This window comes from Quercus suber, unplaced genomic scaffold, assembly GCF_002906115.3.
Source record: "Quercus suber isolate HL8 unplaced genomic scaffold, Cork oak 2.0 scaffold_338, whole genome shotgun sequence".
NCBI classification, from domain to species: domain Eukaryota; kingdom Viridiplantae; phylum Streptophyta; class Magnoliopsida; order Fagales; family Fagaceae; genus Quercus; species Quercus suber.
This window is the reverse complement of record NW_027069790.1, coordinates 158,884-179,227: the sequence shown is the minus strand read 5'-3', so window position 1 is coordinate 179,227 and position 20,344 is coordinate 158,884. Positions and strand designations below refer to the sequence as shown.

The 20,344-nt window shown below is 34.4% G+C and overlaps 1 long non-coding RNA gene across 6 annotated transcripts; it reads right to left on the bottom strand.

The window, feature by feature from the left end:
* Positions 1–1,437: 1,437 nt before the first annotated feature.
* Positions 1,438–18,199, bottom strand: LOC136061655 (uncharacterized). Of its 6 annotated transcripts, none has more exons than XR_010623490.1 (6): positions 17,502–17,707; positions 17,170–17,263; positions 11,803–11,877; positions 7,954–8,215; positions 4,504–4,600; positions 1,438–1,850 (listed from the first exon to the last, which is right to left on the bottom strand). It is a non-coding gene; the product is annotated as an uncharacterized LOC136061655 (long non-coding RNA). The 6 variants fall into 6 exon arrangements; XR_010623491.1 differs by lacking the exon at positions 17,502–17,707 and adding an exon at positions 17,380–17,481; XR_010623493.1 differs by lacking the exons at positions 11,803–11,877; positions 17,170–17,263; positions 17,502–17,707 and adding an exon at positions 18,146–18,199.
* Positions 18,200–20,344: the final 2,145 nt, after the last annotated feature.

The following is a 20,344-nucleotide window of genomic DNA, read 5'->3' as shown; positions in this document are numbered from 1 at the left end:
GACTGTTTTTCATCCAATCCATAATTGTATGTTTGGGTTTTATTTTTTCACAACTCTAGACATATGAAAGGATTATTTTAAGGACTGCCAAAGGTGGAACAAGTTGCACAAGTGTTAAGCAAAGTTTGTTTAAGCAAATTATGACCAGAGACAGAGTTTGCCCTAGTTCATCATTCTTGTGAAGAAGTTGTGTTTGTACACCGTAGAGTTTTGTGACCAAGCTTCTTATGGATCTACATCGTGTGATGAATTGAAGAACTTTGCAGCTAACAACTTTCTCTAGTTAGTGATTGAAGTCGCGTACTGGGATCCATGCAATTGGTTATGAAACATTGTGTTCTAGCGAAACATTGTGACTTTCGGAATTTTTTATTTTTTATTTTTTATAGGAACTTTGGGAATTTTAATTGTAAATGTGGCAAGTTTTTAAGGGGTTTTAATTGATTATTTTTTTGTTTTATATACTGACAAACCATCAAACGAAGTTAAGATTGTGAAAGAATATAACTTATTTAATTGTGAAGGTGGTAGATTTTTAAATAAGTCTTTTAATTGTGGCATTATCAAACAATGTAATTTATCGCTTTTTAACTTAAATGTGGCTGAATTTTAGATGGGCATTTTTCCTTCATGGTAGCACCTCCTTAATTGCAGGAAAAGACTTTTGCTTTTATATATAGTACTAGCTTTTAACCCGTGCAATGCGCGAGATCATTTTATGTATTAATGAAAGAACTTTACATTCAATATAGACTTAGTTCTCATGCTTCCACTGTATGCATTCAAGTATATATGTTCCATCTATAATTTGTTTTGCTGAAATAATTTTCCTCCGTTTTGGTTTGTTTTTGGATATGAATCTTTTTCAAAAGATAAGAGGTGAAAACAATAACCTGTTTATAGCTATAAAAATGGTTTCATTAGAAGTAATAAAGTTATAAGAATTTGATATCATTATGTTTCTTTAAAAAAAAATTAAAAATTAAAAAAAAAAGGGGGGGGGTAAAGGAAAATTTAGATTGTTAGATCTATATATCTGAACCATGTCATACTATTTCAGGAAAAAAAAAGTGTTTTAACTTACCATATTTCTTGGGTAAAACTCCATAATGTTCCATTAAGCAACTGAGCATGCATTCAACTCCTCAAAAGATTTTCTTTAAAAAAAAAAAAATTACTCAATAGATGATGAGAAGAAAACAATAGCCTATTAGACATCACTACATTATAGTCATGATACAAATTCTTACGCAAAATTCAATAGACATTTTAAGGAAAATTTTGATGCATTCAGGCAAATATACAACTGATCCAAACAGCCACAATACAATTATATACACTATATTGACTTGGTCGAAAAATTAAAATAACTAAAAACATAGTAATCAAAGATGAAATGAGCACCCTTTCCAAGTTCTGCAATTTGTTTCATAGCAATAGACACAACAAAATTATTGATAAAACATGTATATTCAAATAAAATTTAACCTTTTGCGTGTTTAACTTAGTTCTGTCTCTTTGTTACAACAGGAATGAAAGAAACTGAAAAAATATAACTATAAAAAATTCATGTTTCCTCGGTTTCTTTTATATACAAAGTGTGTGAGGACACCATTTTTGTTGATAAAAATTTAATATTATGCGTTATATTCATCGTAAGTAGGTTACTCAGAACATATCTGCCAAGAGGGATGTAGTAGTCTCTAAATTTGTGAGAATGTCCTCGCAAATCAAAAGGGGAAATTGCTATTAACGTACAAAATGCAATAAATCCATCTACTCTCAAGCTGCAAATTCCCTCTCAAACTTTGATTTTGACATTAAATCTTGAGTTTGGCATCAGGATGAAGCTGCAAACGAAGAAAAGAAGAAGTTCAATATTGTTTACCCAAGAAAGAAGAAAAAAAAGAAGCCTGAAACTGGGAAAACAATTCCAAAGGACAGATTAAGCAATCTACATAATTCATTGAAATAATCCAATATTAAATCCTAATTTATGGTCAAGTGCAGATTTCTTCTTGGCATTCTCTATTCTTTAAAAAGACTTTTGAGAGAGGGCTTAGTTTTTTGTTCTTTTGAGTCAAAGTAGTGTAAATCTCATCCAAAACTCTAATGTGATTCTGACTGACAACAATAATCAAACACATTCAAGGCAATTCATCAAATGACAAAACACCCAACTCACATTTGCACCAAATCTAAGCTGCCTAACTCACTAGCTTGATGAAAGAAAGTCCAAAACCTCAGCTGAAATATTTTTACTACAAAGAGGCAAGTACTTTTAGCTGGAAAAAAATGAAAAGAAAATGGAAGTCTAAAACTCTTCCCAAACCTATATAAAAAAGAGGAAAAAAAATGAAAGAAAATGTTCATCAAAGTATCCTTCATAGTAAAATATATATTAGTGCAAGGGCATGTTGTACAGACCCTCATTTGTCCTACTTGCAAGAATGCTATGTATAAAATACAATATCACTCCATTTAAAATCAACTCCAACTATCTTTTATAGAATTTAAAAAAGATATATCATATGATACAATGGTGTCCTAGATATTTTGACGCAAAACATAGAAATTAGCAGAGATCAAAATATTTGCAGCAAGTAAACTATTTAATAGAATTTACAAATTTCAAATTTCTCAAATGAGCATTAAAACCAAATTATGCTCAAGTAGAAATTGTCCATCAAAAGAATAATGCTTGCTACAAAAAAGCTTACCATAGATATAGGATGGCAAGATGTAGAGAAATAAGTTTCAAAGAACAAAATGCCAATTGTTCCTAATTTCCTTCTTCTTTGCCAAGTTTGCATTCCATTACATGTTCAAATATATATTTTTTACATGTTCGAATATATATATTTTTAAAAAAATCAATAGAAAAGGGGAAAATCCCTAAACTTACAATTAAATTATGATATTCATTGTAACACAATTACATGCCTCAGTCACTGTGATTTGTGAACACTTTGACCTTTACATCACAACTCCAGGAAAAATAATTAAAAAAAGAAACCCTCAAAGAACTTGTAAACAATGAAATAGAAAGAACATAGGAAACCATATTATAAAGAGGAGCAACATGTGAAAAATAACCCCTAGTATGAATTTCAAATTAAATACATAGATAACTATCACAATCAAATTTATAAATGATTGGATTATAGTATTTTTATGAACTGCATCAATAACTAATAAGCAGAATTTTTGAAAAAAAAAAATTTTGGTTCAATGAACGAAGCAAGTTAAATTATTGATAATGAGGAGATATCTGATAGAATTTTAATAAAAATAATTAATAGTTCTTATGTGATTATTTAATTTTAAAAAAGTCTATACTGACATACCACTCACTTTTTTTTATAGGTATATATTGACATACCACTTACAATTTCATTACAACCTAAACTAACTTGGATTTGGTTAATAACCCAAAACAAAATGAATTCTAACCCAAATACCTTAATCAAAACCAATCCAATATTACATTACATTACATTACTCCAGTATTTTAGAAACCAAACACAGCCAGCCCAACATGAATGATATGTAAGTAAGTATTAACATAAAGAATCCAGGCTAGCTGGGAAAAAAAAATCACAATCAGATTTTTTTTAGGGTAAAAAATAGTGCTTTCGGTAAAATATTGCAATAACAAAATGAAAAAACTACTTGATGAGGGAACATTGTTGCCACCACCATCATCTTTATCGTCATACCCAACAACAGACATGTCTTCTTTACATTGAAAGTCCATTCAAAATTAACACCCATTTATAACAAAAACTACTTCCTACTTGAATAATTAAAAAATTTCCTTCACCACTTTGGCAAGCTTTATAAATGCAAGAAACATCTAGAAATCCTACTAAAAAAGAGCTAATCTTCACATGTAAGCAATCAATCAAACTTGTTTTCATAACTCATGTTTATGTCACGACTCATAGCTTTCTTAGCCCTGCAACCCATTAAAAAAAAAAAAAAAAACTCTTTACTGGTAGTAGCAATTTTTTTGGATATGGGTTCTCATTTAAACTCTAATTTTCTTTTCTAAGAAATGCTTCCTTATCTGTATATATCTAATTGTGTTTTCTGGATAAACAATAAGTAGTTCAAAATTCCTAGTTATCATGCTTTTCATAGGAATAACCCACCAAATTGTTCAAAAAGTTTTTCATAGGCACAAACCATAGTAGAAAATTATGAAAGCAGTAAATGATAATAAACCAAAATACAAAACTCAAACAATATGATCCCTACAAACAAAGAACTATAATAACTTTCTTCATCGGAATGGTAAAGGTTGAGCATAAGGAAATAAATTCATAGCTATAAATAATTATAGATATAAACACATTCAAAACTTTTTTTTAAATAATTCAGTGACAGGAAATTACAAAAGGCCACAGATATAACAAAAATGGGACGATGATCATTTGACAATCCCAATTTTTTTTTACAAATCAAATAGAAGAAGGAAATTAAAAGGAAGCAAAAACTTACAAAAGGATTTAAGTATGACAGCTTTTCAGCAGCAATTGCATGATGGTAATCTTGCCTACCATATCCACTTTGGGGTGTTTAAAACTTTTTTCTACACCTACACATCAATAATACTATCAATGTTAACTTTGGAGCAAATAGCAGATCACTAATTTTGGTGGTCCATGATTGTAAGAATTTACAAATAAAATAAAAACTAAACTTCTAGCTTACTATTGTCATAAGGTAAGGCAGTATTTATAACATTTGAATTAATATCAATATCAATTGATCGTTTTTATTACTAATGTCATAAATGATGACATGGTTTGTCTTTATAAAGGATGGAAGAACATAATTCTTTAGAATGCAGCTCCTAATCTACAATTGAAAATATTAACTACAAAATAAGATCATTCTTATCTGATTAAAAGCATTATAGAAGGAAAAAAGAATAATTGTTTATAGTATTTAGCTTTCCGCATCAAACACGGAAATAAAGCTTCTATGAGAAATTCCATAAAGCGTACTCTAAATTTTCTAGATTTAGCCTATCAACTACTCAAAACACATAGATTTTAGAAATATATATATCGGGCAGTGTTGGTGTAGTAATCTAAAGCATTTTCTTATCTTTCTTATTCTCTCTCTCTCTCTCTCCTTCACTCTCCTCTATCTCCCTCACTTGCTAATCTGGCATCCCAACTCTTATAACCTGCATTTAGTTGGTAAAATTTTCTGAGTTGTTTTCCATAGTATTTTCAAATTCCATAACTTCTTCTAGACTGATCTCTATGCTTGACATCAGCCCCTGTTGCAAAAAATATGCTGACCTCACTATAAACCTCCCTTAAGCATTTATTATCCACATAATCTTATCTGGTGTATTCCTTATTGAGTGAGGATTTTAACAATGGGTTGGGTAAGTACACTTTGGGGTGTGGAGCTATGCAGTTTTGGCATGTAACTAAAATGTAGTTACCAGTACCATTAGAACAATATTTTTAACGTAAATACCATCAATTACATAAAGTTGGGTTGATGTTTGGGTAGAAAATGCCTGAGAAGTTCTTGGAGGACTGTTAGCCATGGAAAAAAGAACTGTGTACATGTTATGTAATATTACCAATTATATCACATTTGGTTCAAAATTCATTTTATCCACCATGCTGATATCTTCTAGACTTCATCCTTCTAAACTTTTGTTCATATTCATTGTTGATAAATGAATAAATCATTTATATTTATCATACCATCAATTACATAAAGTTGGGTTGATGTTTGGGTAGAAAATGCCTGAGAAGTTCTTGGAGGACTGTTAGCCATGGAAAAAAGAACTGTGTACATGTTATGTAATATTACCAATTATATCACATTTGGTTCAAAATTCATTTTATCCACCATGCTGATATCTTCTAGACTTCATCCTTCTAAACTTTTGTTCATATTCATTGTTGATAAATGAATAAATCATTTATATTTATCACAGTATGGGGTGGGGAAAATCAAATCCAAACGTCACATATTAAGTCTAAGAGGGATTTCATTGAACATGTCGAATGCAATAAAAACAAATATGTAGAACAGAGCAAACTTTTATCTGCAGTCAAAGAAACCCAAAAATTCAAATCGGGTCCAATTTAATAACATCATAGATACAACACCAAACAACTAAACACGGAATGAGTATCTGGAACAGGAAAATGAACAATGTTATGCAGATCTTGTGTGTATGAAGTTGCAGAAATGAAATGAACAAAGCAGGAAAAGGGGAAGAGTTTCCTTTTCTTTTGCCCATTTTTGTTGAACGAATGGCAACAGAGGATGATAAACTTTTTGTTGAGGTACAGCACCAAATTGATCCATGAAGATCTGAAGAGTAAAGACATACACCCAAAACGAATTGAACCCAAATATCCCCCCCCAAAAAAAAAAAACACCAAATCTAAGATAGATAACTGATATTAAAAACCATTATAAACCAAATTCCTAGCTCAAAACCGAATCTAAGTCAAAACCTGAATTCAATCCAATCAAGTGAAAATACCCAGACCTAAATCATATTTGACCCCAAATTTAAATAACCAAAAAACAGAAACCTTACCAATGGAGAGTACGGGTCTAATAGAGGTAGATGCGTGACTGTCATCTCAGTTTTTTCCACTCTCCACTTTCTATTTCTGGCCAAATTTCTCTTTGTCGTTCGCTCTCTAGTTTCTGACACAATTCTACACTCCCACGTTTAGATTAAAAAAAAACACTCCAATGCCACAGAAATACCCTATAATTTATCTAATAACCCTTCTTCTCTAATGACCCAGATAGCAAATATCTAAAATTGAGAAAACAATCATTTTGATAGAGATTCCAAAAACCCAAAACAAAAATGAATCGAATCCAAACCTACCCAACAAAAAAACTCAATTAAAAGTAGCGTTTTATAACCAAACCTACAAAATTGAGAAAAAAATATACCGTCGTCGATGTCAGTTCCGGCGATTTGGTGGTCTGAATTTGGCAAGGGAACGGACGGTGTATAGTTCAGAAGGACTTTGCTCTCTTTCCCTTTTGATTGTATCGCACAATGGACAGCCTTAGGAACTCTGGCGCTTTCTCTGCTTCTTTCATCGCCTCTCCCTTTCATTTGCTTCTTTCTCTGCTTTCATCGCCTCTCCCTTTCACTGTTTCTATCTCCATATCTCAATACCTCAAGGACGTTTGATCGTATTTAACTTTGATGGGTGCTGGTTGCTATCTCCATATCTCAATACCTCAAGGACGTTTGATCGTATTTAACTTTGATGGGTGCTGGTTGCGATGGTCTAAGTCTAGCAGGGGATGGCGATGGCCGGCCGTACGAATTTCCAGTGTGGCGCAAGGTTTTCTTTTTTTCTCCTTCCCTTTCTCTGTATCGCAGTGTCGCTAGGCTTTTTCTAGTTGAAACGCTTTTTTAAAAAAAAAAAAATTGACCAAAAAAAAAAAAAAATACACAAAACTGTCAAACGGTGTAACCCTGCTAAAACAATATAATGTATTGCTTTTTTAAGTTAGACGTGTCTGAATTTTAGATAAACAGTGCACACATACATAAGAAGGCGGGCCAAAATTTCAAGGTTCAGTAAATTTTTCTACATGAATTTTAAAATATGAGAACAACAGCAATGATGTAAACAAAAATGGATATCAATTTTTTTCCCTTGTACATTAAAGTTAAGACATTTACTTGGAAATTCTTCACCATCACTCTCATTTGCTGATTCATGGATTTCTTAAGGTACATCATAATAATTGAATCTATCTTGTACCAAAGTATCATCTGTACTTATGTTCAATCTAGTTTCTTCACAGGAATGATCCATGTCAACATCAATATCTAATAATCAAATGTGAATTGAAAGTGTTATTCTTAAATTTTTATGAAGCAATGTTTAAAGAATTTATAAATACAAAGTGGCAGAAAGAGAAACAAACCTCTTGATGAAAAGTCCATGCTTGTACCAGGTGAATGCAACAGAGCAGTCATGAGTTAATGCCGTTCTATCCCTCCTTTTTTTTTCCTCTTTCCAGCAATGACCATTTCCCTGGATTTCCTAGCCTGGGTAAGTTTATTTTGTAAACTATTTTTCCTTTCATGCCATTTTCTTCTAGATCGCCTCTCAAACATTAGAATCTGTCTTTTTAGGCGCGCTTGTCTTGCATTTTCCATTTTTTTATAAGTCAGAAAATGTCTGATCTGAATTAATATGTGGGGGAAAAAATGTCATTATGAATACAAAATTTCTAATAAGAGTCAATATAAATGAGCTGCTACAAACTGAGTTCCTATAAAACATGTGATTGTGTGTTATATAATTAATTATTATTATTTAAAATTCAGTAAACATGGCAGGTTTATATAAATGAAACATAAGAAATTTTGAATCAACAACGTTGTCCCAATCTACAAGTATGTTCGATTATATCTAAAACAAATTAATAAAGTAGTAACATACGTCATTGACATAGCCAATCTTTCTTTAAAAGACTGATTTTCAATTGGTAATCTTAGTCACAGTTAATTTATGAAGTTTTATACTGAAACTAAATGTTGATTAAAGAGTAATTAACGCTGCAAATGTTTGATACCCTTTTACAGCTTCAGCTTTGTGGTCATGCCACATTGGCTGCTGCACATGCAATCTTTGAATGTATTATATAGCGTGGAATTGAAGGAATAAGAAGTGTCCTCCAACCAATTATGAAATTTTTAAATTTTCACCAATGGTTTGTCTTTTGTAATAAATAAAAGTGTCATGCACATTGTGCGGGTTATAAGCTAGTTAATAATTGGAAAGTTTAGACAAATTAAGTTTCATATGGATCATGATTTGGCTATTACAAACTCTTCATTTAATCAAATAATCCTTCCTCTTGAACTTTTTCTTAACACTTTCATAAAAGCCAAATCATAAAGAAATAAAAGCACATAAACATAAGTACTCAATAAGATAGCAACAATCAAGATTAATTACACTGAAGATCCTCAAATTTCTTAGGATTCGCTTCAAAATTACACAGAGATAGATTAGATTATACACACACTCAAGTTATGGAATTCATGAAGCTTTTCACCCATTATTATGTATTCTTCTATTCATAAAATAAATGAATAAAATTAAAGCATCTATAAGCACTCTATCCAAAACACTAAGACATACACAATAAAAACAAATGAATTAAGAAAATAAACAAAGCTAACCACAACAATTTTTTTAAAAAAAAAAAACCTGCAAATAAATTGAGCCTATTAGCCTGAGCAATACAGAAATTAAACGAAACAAAGTCTAACAGAACAATTTTGAAATATATGAGAAATTATTATTAACGCAAAAGGAAAGCGTAAGATGCTCCAAAAAAATAAAACAAAAACAAAATAAGCATTCTAGTAAATCAGAGACATATATCAATAAAGGAATAATAGTAAAATTAAATATCAAGAAGGAAAACAACAAAGGAAAAGCTTCATCTATTATTACCTCCAAATCATGTCACACTACACTCTGCAGGCACTTATGTAAAAATGAAAACAGAATTTGACCTTACAAATTATTTCAATAACTCTTATTGAAGTATAATAAATGGTCTTATCAATGAGAGGACCCTTTGTAGCATTAAGTAGTTAGAAATTAGAAGTGCAAGACTTTAGATAAATTGAAAAAAAAAACAAAAAAACAAAAAACTTTGATTTAGTAATCCCTTAGCATGTAGCCATCGACAAAACATAATCCATTCAAGAAAACTAAACAAAACAGAACTCAAGAAATTGGGGAAAAAAAAAAGGAAATTAGGGAAAAAGGTAGTCAAACCTAAATCCTAAATGGACACGTATAATAAATATAACCTCTGTTAGCAGAGAAAGTAAAACCTAATATGTGACCCCTTCTTTTGATTCAAAATGTTGTATTGCTAAAGCACATCCCTAAGATTCCATTATTCATCAATAGAAAATCAGCCCACTACCTTCTATTTATTTCTTCATTAGGTTGCGAAGCAAAATTTTCAATAAAAACTCAAGAACTAACACCAAAGGGTAGATGCATGCACATATGAAAAATTATGTGAACATGAAACACTTTATGAATCATATACTTATTCAAAGCAGCCCAAAACACCAAAACCTACAAACATTGAAAAAAATAGAATGCTAAAAAATCAACGATTATTGAATGATGAACATGTTTTTTTCTACACATATTGAAGGGCTAAACCTCATGATGCCACCCAAAAAAAAAAAAAAAAAAGGATTACGATAAATCAAGAAGAAAGCAAAAAAATTAAGAGTATAACACATCAAATAACAAAATGCTGACCTTGTGTATAGGTGCAGCAGAAAAGAAGTGAAACAGAATGGGTGTCAAATTAACAATTGGAAGGAGGGAGAGGTTTTATTTGGCCGTTTTTCTTTTACCAACTGCCTATCAAAGAAGGCAATAAATAATCAAAGAATATAATAATTCCAAATTGGAAAAGATTATAATGTTAGTATAGTAGGAAAAACAAAGATTATAATCTGAGGCCAAAACATTGAAAGAGAGAGAATAAACATCCTGATTTTAATTCAAATTCGAATAACAAAAAGTAGTGGTAAGGATGTGAAATAAGTAAAAGAGAGAATTGGTTGAAGAAATCAATTTGTAAAGACAAAAGCTGGCTAAAACATGCAAATCAAAGCCAATTGAAACAGAAATAGAGTAAATGAAAAAAATGTAAGACGAAGTATGAGATAAGTAAAAAGAAAATCAGCAATCAAACAAACTATAATAATAAAGATCTATGGACAAATCAAAAACATTAATCGAAGACAATTAGTGAATTAGTGGATCAATAGAAGTACGTAGATTTTTTTTTTCATCTTTATATCCTTCAGGTTTTGCTGGATTCCATTTAATTTGTCTAATTATTTAAGCACTTGGCTTAATTTAGGTTAGTTTGGAATCTTGGACAAATGCAAAGACAAATGCTATATTGCCTAAAAAAATTGGGCCTGCTACATTTTTAATCCAAATGTATAATTGCCCCAATGCATTTTATATCTATTTATTATAACGAATCATTAAACAGATAAATACAAAAATAAATACATTAGAAACTCTCATTCAGATGATGGAAGGTCCATGCATTTTGCAGGGTTCTTGAGGCTTTCACAATAATTTTGTATGTTATAGTAGCTTCTAATTGCCACAAACTTTGAAGCATTTAGATGGTACTTGCAGCTTTTACTGGACAACTATGGTATTGCTGGAGGCACTTTCTCTTATATTATGTCCCAAGATTTTTTGTTTAACATACAGAGTAAGCTTAAGGTCTAGATGAGACTGGAAGGGAAAATATGCTAATTTGGATTACTGAGAAAACAATGACATATTCTTGTGCAGGTGCATGAAACTGTATTAGGAAGAAATTCCCCAAGTTTAAATCGTGAAGATCATCATCTGGTTTCCCAAAGTAATTCCAAAGCATGTGTTTATAGGCTGGCTAAGGCTAACGGTTCAAACAAAATGTCCACAACAGATTAAATGTGTAGTAATGGTGTGCTAATCTTGATACTCAGTGTGTTCTTAGTAAAAAAATAATTGAAAGTAGGCATCACTTGTTTTGTGATTATTCATTCTCGATGAATATATGGTGAACCATAATGAGCTGGAGCCTTTAAAAAATCCCAAAGTTCTGTTGGCATGAGATTACGCTCAAGGATGAGAATTGTGTCTAGATTGGCATTCTTCTCTACTACATATCATATTTGGTTTCAGAGGAATGCTAGTATTAATCAAGGAAGACTACCTTCTGAAGAGCCTATGGTCCAAATGATCAGGTGGGAAGTGAAGAACAGAGTTGAATGTAACAGTTACTGAAATTCTGTTCAAAACAGATGAATAGTAGCAGTTAATCCCTAAATATTCAACGACATAATTTTAAGCAATATATTGGCTATTTAATCAAATTCAATAAGGGGAAAAAAAACATAATTTACTGTAAAAAAAAAAAAAATTCATTGATTCTTTAAAACAAATATACATTCCTTTAAACAAATATACAGTCAAACAGGGAACATGATTTTTTAGCACAAACATTAAAAAGGTTTTACACTTTTTAGTTTCAGGTAATAGATGCGCAGAGCAGCAAAATTGAGCAATCAACCATTATTGAACAAATGGGTTTTTCATTTTTTGTTGAGAGAAAACAGTAAAGAGAGAGGAGAGGCAGCAATTCAAAGGGCTGCCGGAGCTCCGATTGGGCCTAGTTTGCTGCCGGTGGTGTCCTCGGCCATGGTGACATTCAGTATGGGGTTGGATACGACGGGTACCGATGGGTTAGGTGGTCTGAGTAGTCAGAATCAGAGCTCCACCTTGTCAGTCAAGCCAGTGGGGCAGAATTTGTCATCTCAGGCGACAACGGAAGGGGGGGATGTGGATTTTGTGGGGTTGGAAGGTCCGGCCACTATTATTAATAATTCTGATCTTAAGGGAGTGCATTTACCTGGCCCCACTATTAGGGAGTTGGTTGGAGACTTGGATAAGCCTCGGGGTAACTCTAAATACTGGATGTTGCAATTGCGAGATGGGCGGCAGTTAGTGCTTCCACTGTCACTCTATCGCTCTCTAGATAGCATGTCGGTCTGCTCAAGTATAGAGGAAGAGTGTGTACCAGGTAGTGATGCTCTTGCTATTGAAGGGCAGAGGACTAGTTGGGTAGAGGAGGGTGAGGGGTTAGTGGAGTCTTTGTATGTGGTGCCTGAATCAAAGAATATGATGGGGGAATTTGATGGAAGGTTGATGTCTTGGGAGAGAGGTGGTGAGCCATTAATAGTGGTACCTTTGGCCACTGAAGGTCCTTTGGAGTTAATGTCTAGTCCGGTAAAGGAGATTGGGTGCAAGGAGAGTGTTGATAACTCTCAGCTATCACAGTGGGTAACCAATAGGATTAAGGCCTTTAAGAAATCTGTGGGCACGTCTTTGGAAGGTTTTGAAGAGCAAATTACGGGGTTGTTATTAGCTTTAGAGGCCAGAAAAAAAGATAAACATAAATATGTGGTGGGTGAGAAGATGAAACTGGTCAAGTCAGGCCAGAAAGGTCAGCGGGAGTTGAAAAATCTGTTGTCATCCTTGAATGTTGAGTATGGTTCAAATAAATCAAGGAGTGAAAGTATGGAACGGGCTGTTGTGTCTCATAAATGAGTTTGAAGATTATATCTTGGAATGTAAGAGGGTTGAATGAGCAGGATAAAAGGTTCAGGGTTAGAAATTTGATTAGGAACTGGGGGCCTGATGTGGTTTGTCTTCAAGAAACCAAAATGGAGCTGATAAATAGGGCGGTGATTCGTAGCTTGTGGGGTGGCCAACATGTGGATTGGTCTTACTTAGGTTCTTGTGGTGCTTCCGGAGGGTTGTTATTGATGTGGGACACACGGGTTGTGAATAAGATGGAGGAAGCAGTGGGGAGATTTTCGGTTTCTTGTAAATTTACAAGTGTATCAGATCAGTTTGTATGGGCGTTTACTGGGGTTTATGGTCCTAATGTACACCGAGATAGGAGGTTTTTATGGGAGGAACTTTGTGGGTTGAGCAGCTGGTGGAGTGTTCCTTGGTGTGTGGGCGGTGATTTTAATGTGGTGAGGTTCCCTTCCGAACGATGGGGGTCTGATGCTTTCACTACTGCTATGCGGGAGTTTTCCAATTTTATTTCAGAACAGGGCCTCATTGATCTGCCATTGCAAGGGGGGACTTTCACTTGGTCAAATTCTAGAGAAGTTACTTCGAAGGCTAGGCTGGACAGATTCTTGTTTTCTGCAGATTGGGAGGATAAGTTTCCAACAGTTTCTCAAAGACGGTTGTCGAGGTTGTGTTTTGATCATTTTCCAATTGTTCTTGAGGGTGGATCTTTTCAGAGAGGGAGTAGGCCATTTAGATTTGAAAATATGTGGCTTAAGGATGAGGGTTTTGTTGATAGGGTTCGAGCATGGTGGGAATCCTATCAAGTTCAAGGTGCACCGAGCTTTGTTTTAGCTAATAAATTAAAGCTCTTAAAAAATGATTTGAAGAGATGGAATGTGGAGGAGTTTGGCCATGTTGAAGTCCGGATTAAAAAATTGTGGAAGGACCTAAGTGTTCTGGAGAATTTGGAGGATAGTCAGGGGCTATCAGCGGAGGAAACGGTAGAAGTGGGAAGAATTCGTGAGGAGTTAGAAAAAGCTACTCTGTTGGAAGAAATTTGTTGGAGGCAGAAATCTAGAGTTCTCTGTGTTAGGGAAGGAGATAGGAATACTAAATTTTTCCACCGTATAGCTAACTCTCACAGGAGGGCTAATTCTATTGATAGGCTTATGGTGGATGGGGAGATGTCTTCGGATCCGGCAGCTATAGCAGATCGTATATCTCAGTTTTATAGGCAGCTTTATTTTGAGGATGTGGCTCATAGACCTGTCTTAGATGATGTGGTCTTCTCTAGTATCTCGGTGGAAGATGCAATTTGGCTAGATAGGCCCTTTGAGGAGGAAGAGGTGTTTGGGGTGCTCAATGATTTTAATGGTGATAAGGCACCTGGCCCGGATGGCTTTTCTATGGCATTTTTCCAATCTTGCTGGTGTGTTTTGAAAACAGAAATTATGGCGGTATTCCACAATTTTCATACTCAGGCAGTGTTTGAGAAGAGTATTAATGCTTCGTTCCTTGCCCTTATTCCCAAGAAAGTGGATGCTGTGGAGGTAAAGGATTTTCGGCCTATTAGCTTAGTTGGTGGGATTTATAAGCTTATCTCTAAGGTGTTAGCTAATCGGCTTCGTAGGGTGGCACATGGGCTTATTTCGGATTCACAAAATGCCTTTGTGAAGGGCAGACAAATTTTGGATTCCGTCTTGATTGCTTCAGAATGTATTGATAGTAGATTGAAGTCAGGAGTGCCAGGTGTGTTGTGTAAATTGGATGTGGAAAAGGCGTATGATCATGTGAGCTGGGATTTTTTATTGTATATGCTTCAGCGTTGTGGTTTCTCAGAGAAATGGAGAAAGTGGATAAGGTATTGCATTTCAACTGTAAAGTTTTCCATCCTGATCAATGGTAGTCCATCGGATTTCTTTGGAAGTTCTAGGGGGCTTCGGCAAGGAGATCCATTATCTCCTCTGTTGTTTGATATTGTGATGGAAGCTTTAAGTCGTTTGCTGGAAGTGGCTGCCTCCGCTGGGCAATTCTCAGGCTTTTCTGTGGGTGGTACAGTTGACCCATCAGTGATGGTGTCTCACCTTTTATTTGCAGATGATACTTTGATTTTTTGTGATGCTGATCTATCTCAGATTGCTAATTTGAAGGCGATTCTTGCTAGATTTGAGAGGGTGTCAGGGCTTCATATTAATTTGGGAAAATCTGAGTTGGTTCCTGTTGGTGGAGTGCATAATTTGGAGGCTTTGGTGGGTCTGTTGGGGTGTGGGCAGTCTTCTTTGCCTTTGAAGTATTTGGGCCTTCCATTAGGTGCTAAGTTTAAGGACTTAACTATTTGGAATCCTATCCTAGAGAGAATGGAGAAGAGATTAGCAGGTTGGAAGAGACTATATTTATCTAAAGGGGGTAAAGTGACACTTATTAAAAGCTCTCTCTCGTCTTTACCTACGTACTTCCTTTCTCTTCTTCCTTTACCGGGTAAGGTGGCTAAGCGTATGGAGAAATTACAAAGAGATTTCCTGTGGAATGGGATTGGTGGTGAACCTAAAATACATCTAGTTAAATGGGCTAAGGTTTGTAAGCCGGTGCAGGTTGGGGGGTTGGGTATAAGACGTTTGGGTAGCTTTAATTCTGCTTTGCTAGGTAAATGGTTGTGGAGGTATGGCATGGAGACTGATACTCTATGGAGGAGGGTTATAGAGGCAAAATATGGGAATATTTGGGGAGGTTGGTGTACGAAAAAGGTGACAAGTCCTTATGGGGTCAGCCTGTGGAGATACATTAGAAGTGGCTGGTTGAACTTCTCTAAGCTCCTTGTTTATAATGTGGGGGATGGTACTAGAGTGAAATTTTGGAAGCATGTGTGGTGTGGGGAGTGTTCTCTCCAAGAGGCTTTTCCAGAGCTTTATTGTCTTAGTAGGTCAAAGGATTCCTCGGTGGCGGAAGTTATGGGTGGGTCTGCTGGGAGACTTCACTGAAATGTGCAGTTTCGTCGTCCACCACAAGATTGGGAAGAGGAAGCCTTTGATCAGTTTATGAGGTTGGTCTATTCTTCGACAGTACGGGGTTTTGGCCCAGATAAAGTTTGTTGGAAGCCGGCAAGGAACAGAGGTTTTGAGGTTAGAGGATATTATAGTTCCTTCTACCCCCTTACTCCTGTTTCTTTCCCTTGGAAAATGATATGGCAGTCGAAGGTTCCTCCAAGGGTGGCTTTCTTTTCTTGGTCTGCTGCCTTAGGTAAGATCTTAACAACAGACAACCTTCGTAAAAGACGTGTGATAGTGCTTGACTGGTGCTATATGTGTAAAAGATGTGGTGAGTCGGTAGATCATCTTCTACTTCATTGCCCCGTAGCTTGGGAGTTGTGGTCTTTGGTTTTCTGCCTGTTTGGTATCCAATGGGTTATGCCTCATCATGTTCTTGAGTTGTTTGAGGCTTGGCAAGGAAAATTTGCTTGCCATCGTCATTTTGATGTTTGGAGATTAGTGCCTCATTGCTTGATTTGGTGCATTTGGCGTGAAAGGAATGCTAGAAGTTTTGAGGGTAGTGAAAGATCTTTGCTAGAGATTAAGTCTTTTTTCTTGCACACTCTCTTTGAGTGGAATGTGGTCTTCTCTCATTTCTCTTGTTCTTCTTTTTCTATTTTTCTTGATCGTTGTACCTTTGTGTTATGATTTGTGCCCCCATAGTACATCCCCAATGTACTCGGTTTGGCACTTTTTCTATTATTAATAATATTCTTACGTTATTTATCAAAAAAAAAAGTCATCTAATGGCTTAGGTTGTCCCTGATGACATTGTGCACTTTGTTTAATATTATTTCTAAATTTCTATTTAGAAGAAGGCAGTAAATAATGAAAGAATACAATTCACAATTCTAGGGTTCTGCCATTTTTGTCCATGCTGTAAGAATTAATTTTCACAACAAAGCATCTAAAGAAAGAGAATGAACATTCGAATTTCAATTCAAATTCGAACTCAGAGAATTGATACCTACCTTTCGTCATTCTGTGTTTAGTTCCGATTATGTTGGCTATGGAGTTGCGATGATCTCTATCTCCGCATCTCAAACCCCTAAATTGACAGCAACCCTAAAGAAGACAATAGAGTAAGAGATTAAACCAAAGATATACCGTCTATTTACATAAATTAAACAAAACTACTCCAAACCAAAAAACCTAAATCATAACCAATCAAACCAAAATACCTGAATCATAAATAATACCCAAATGAATCTCCCAACAAAAACCCCACTTTCTAAAACTAAAAACAGAACATATGAGTGGCAACCCTAACGACCGATCCCTATCTTCATATCTCAATATATACCTCTGGGACGAACGTTTGATCGCACGATTCTCCACTGGATTGCAAGCTTTTTTTTTCTTTTTCTTTTTCTTTTTTTTTTCTCCTTCCCTTTCTCTGTATCACAGTATCGATTGGTTGTCTAAGTCTGGCAAGGGATGGCGATGGCCAGGCGTACGATTGTCCACTGGATTGCAAGTTTTTTTTTTTTTTTCCTCCTTCCCTCTCTTTGTATCACAGTATAGCTTGTTTTTATTGTTTAGAGAGAGAAGATGTTAAGCAATCTGATGAAAAAAAATCGGTAGGGTATTTTAATTGCAACGTTTATTTTATTTTATTTTAACGGGGTTTTTTTTTTTTTTAAACCGGTTATTTAATTTATACTTTTTAGATTGCAAGCGAGCGGCTGTTTTTGCTTGAAAAAACCAATTTTCCCTCCGCTTTTACTATTAAAAAATAATTGAAAGTAGGCATCACTTGTTTTGTGATTATTCATTCTCGATGAATATATGGTGAACCATAATGAGCTGGAGCCTTTAAAAAATCCCAAAGTTCTGTTGGCATGAGATTATGCTCAAGGATGAGAATTGTGTCTAGATTGGCATTCTTCTCTACTACATATCATATTTGGTTTCAGAGGAATGCTAGTATTAATCAAGGAAGACTACCTTCTGAAGAGGCTATGGTCCAAATGATCAGGTGGGAAGTGAAGAACAGAGTTGAATGTAAAGTTACTGAAATTCTGTTAAAACAGACGAATAGTAGCAGTTAATCCCTAAATATTCAACGACAAATTTTAAGCAATATGTTGGCTATTTAATCAAATTCAATAAGGGGAAAAAACATATATTTACTGTAAAAAAAAATTCATGGATTCTTTAAAACAAATATACATTCCTTTAAACAAATATACAGTCAAACAGGGAACATGATTTTTAGCACAAACATTAAAAAGGTTTTACACTTTTTAGTTTCAGGTAATAGATGCGCAGAGCAGCAACATTGAGCAATCAACCATTATTGAACAAATGGGTTTTTCATTTTTTGTTGAGAGAAAACAGTAAAGAGAGAGGAGAGGCAGCAATTCAAAGGGCTTGAAAAGTCATCTAATGGCTTAGGTTGTCCCTGATGACATGTGCACTTTGTTTATATTATTTCTAAATTTCTATTTAGAAGAAGGCAGTAAATAATGAAAGAATACAATTCACAATTCTAGGGTTCTGCCATTTTGTCCATGCGTAAGAATTAATTTTCACAACAAAGCATCTAAAGAAAGAGAATGAACATTCGAATTTCAATTCAAATTCGAACTCAGAGAATTGATACCTACCTTTCTCATCTGTGTTTAGTTCCGATTATGTTGGCTATGGAGTTGCGATGATCTCTATCTCGCATCTCAAACCCTAAATTGACAGCAACCCTAAAGAAGACAATAGGGTAAGAGATTAAACCAAAGATATACCGTCTATTTACATAAATTAAACAAAACTACTCCTAACCAAAAAACCTAAATCATAACCAATCAAACCAAAATACCTGAATCATAAATAATACCCAAATGAATCTCCCAACAAAAACCCCACTTTCTAAAACTAAAAACAGAACATATGGGTGGCAACCCTAACGACCGATCCCTATCTTCATATCTCAATATATACCTCTGGGACGAACGTTTGATCGCACGATTCTCCACTGGATTGCAAGCTTTTTTTTTCTTTTTCTTTTTCTTTTTTTTTCTCCTTCCCTTTCTCTGTATCACAGTATCGATTGGTTGTCTAAGTCTGGCAAGGGATGGCGATGGCCAGGCGTAGATTGTCCACTGGATTGCAAGTTTTTTTTTTTTTTTCTCCTTCCCTTTCTCTGTATCACAGTATGCTTGTTTTTATTGTTTAGAGAGAGAAAATGTTAAGCAATCTGATGAAAAAAAATCGGTAGGGTTTTTAATTGCAACGTTTATTTTATTTTTATNACCAATTTTCCCTCCGCTTTTACTATTTTATATATATATATATAGTATTAGATATTAGATTAGATTAGATGTTATCTTCAATTAGTCCTAGTTTCTTTTGAAATAGAGTCCTATCCTTGCAGAAGTAGAAACTCTGAACTTTTATATATATATATATCAGAGAGAGAGAGAGATTTAGCAAAAACAAATAGAGAGAGAAAGAGTTTCAAAGTAGGCGGGAAGTCATCTCCTTCTATGGAGTCCGATGAGAAGTGCAAGCCGAGTTTGATGGTTTCTGTTACCACTCCCACTAACACTACACCACAGCCCCATGCCCATACACAACCCCCAGCCCAAACCCAAGCCCTGAACATAATAGAACAATGCATCAACACCAACAAAAGACTCCATTGACAACACCACCAGTGGTTTCACAAGATGATCATGACTCAGATATTGATGATCTTCTTAAAGAATACGAAGACTTTGCTAATGATGAATTCTCTTTTGATGATTTGCCTCCTGGATATAGGTTCTGCCCCACTGACGTCGAGCTCATCAGGTTTTACTTGAATAAGAAGGTTTCCAATGAGCCCCTCCCTCCCAACCAGATAGTCGAGACTAACTTATACGGCTACAATCCCGAGTTTCTTGCAGGTTAATCTTTAAATATCCCTTTGTTCTTGTTCTTGTTCTTGTTCTTGTTCTTGTTTTTTTTTTTTTTTTTTAATAAATTAAATGGAACTTCTTGTTTTCCAATGCTTTAAAGGTCATATACAAAGTTTTTCATGGAACTAATATGCAAAACAATGTTTAATTAATATGAGAGTCTACAACTTTTTTTTGTCGTTGTAATTTTTAGGTTTAATTTGTAGTATGTTAAGGGTGAGTTATTTTTATAGTTTTGATATTTGCTTTA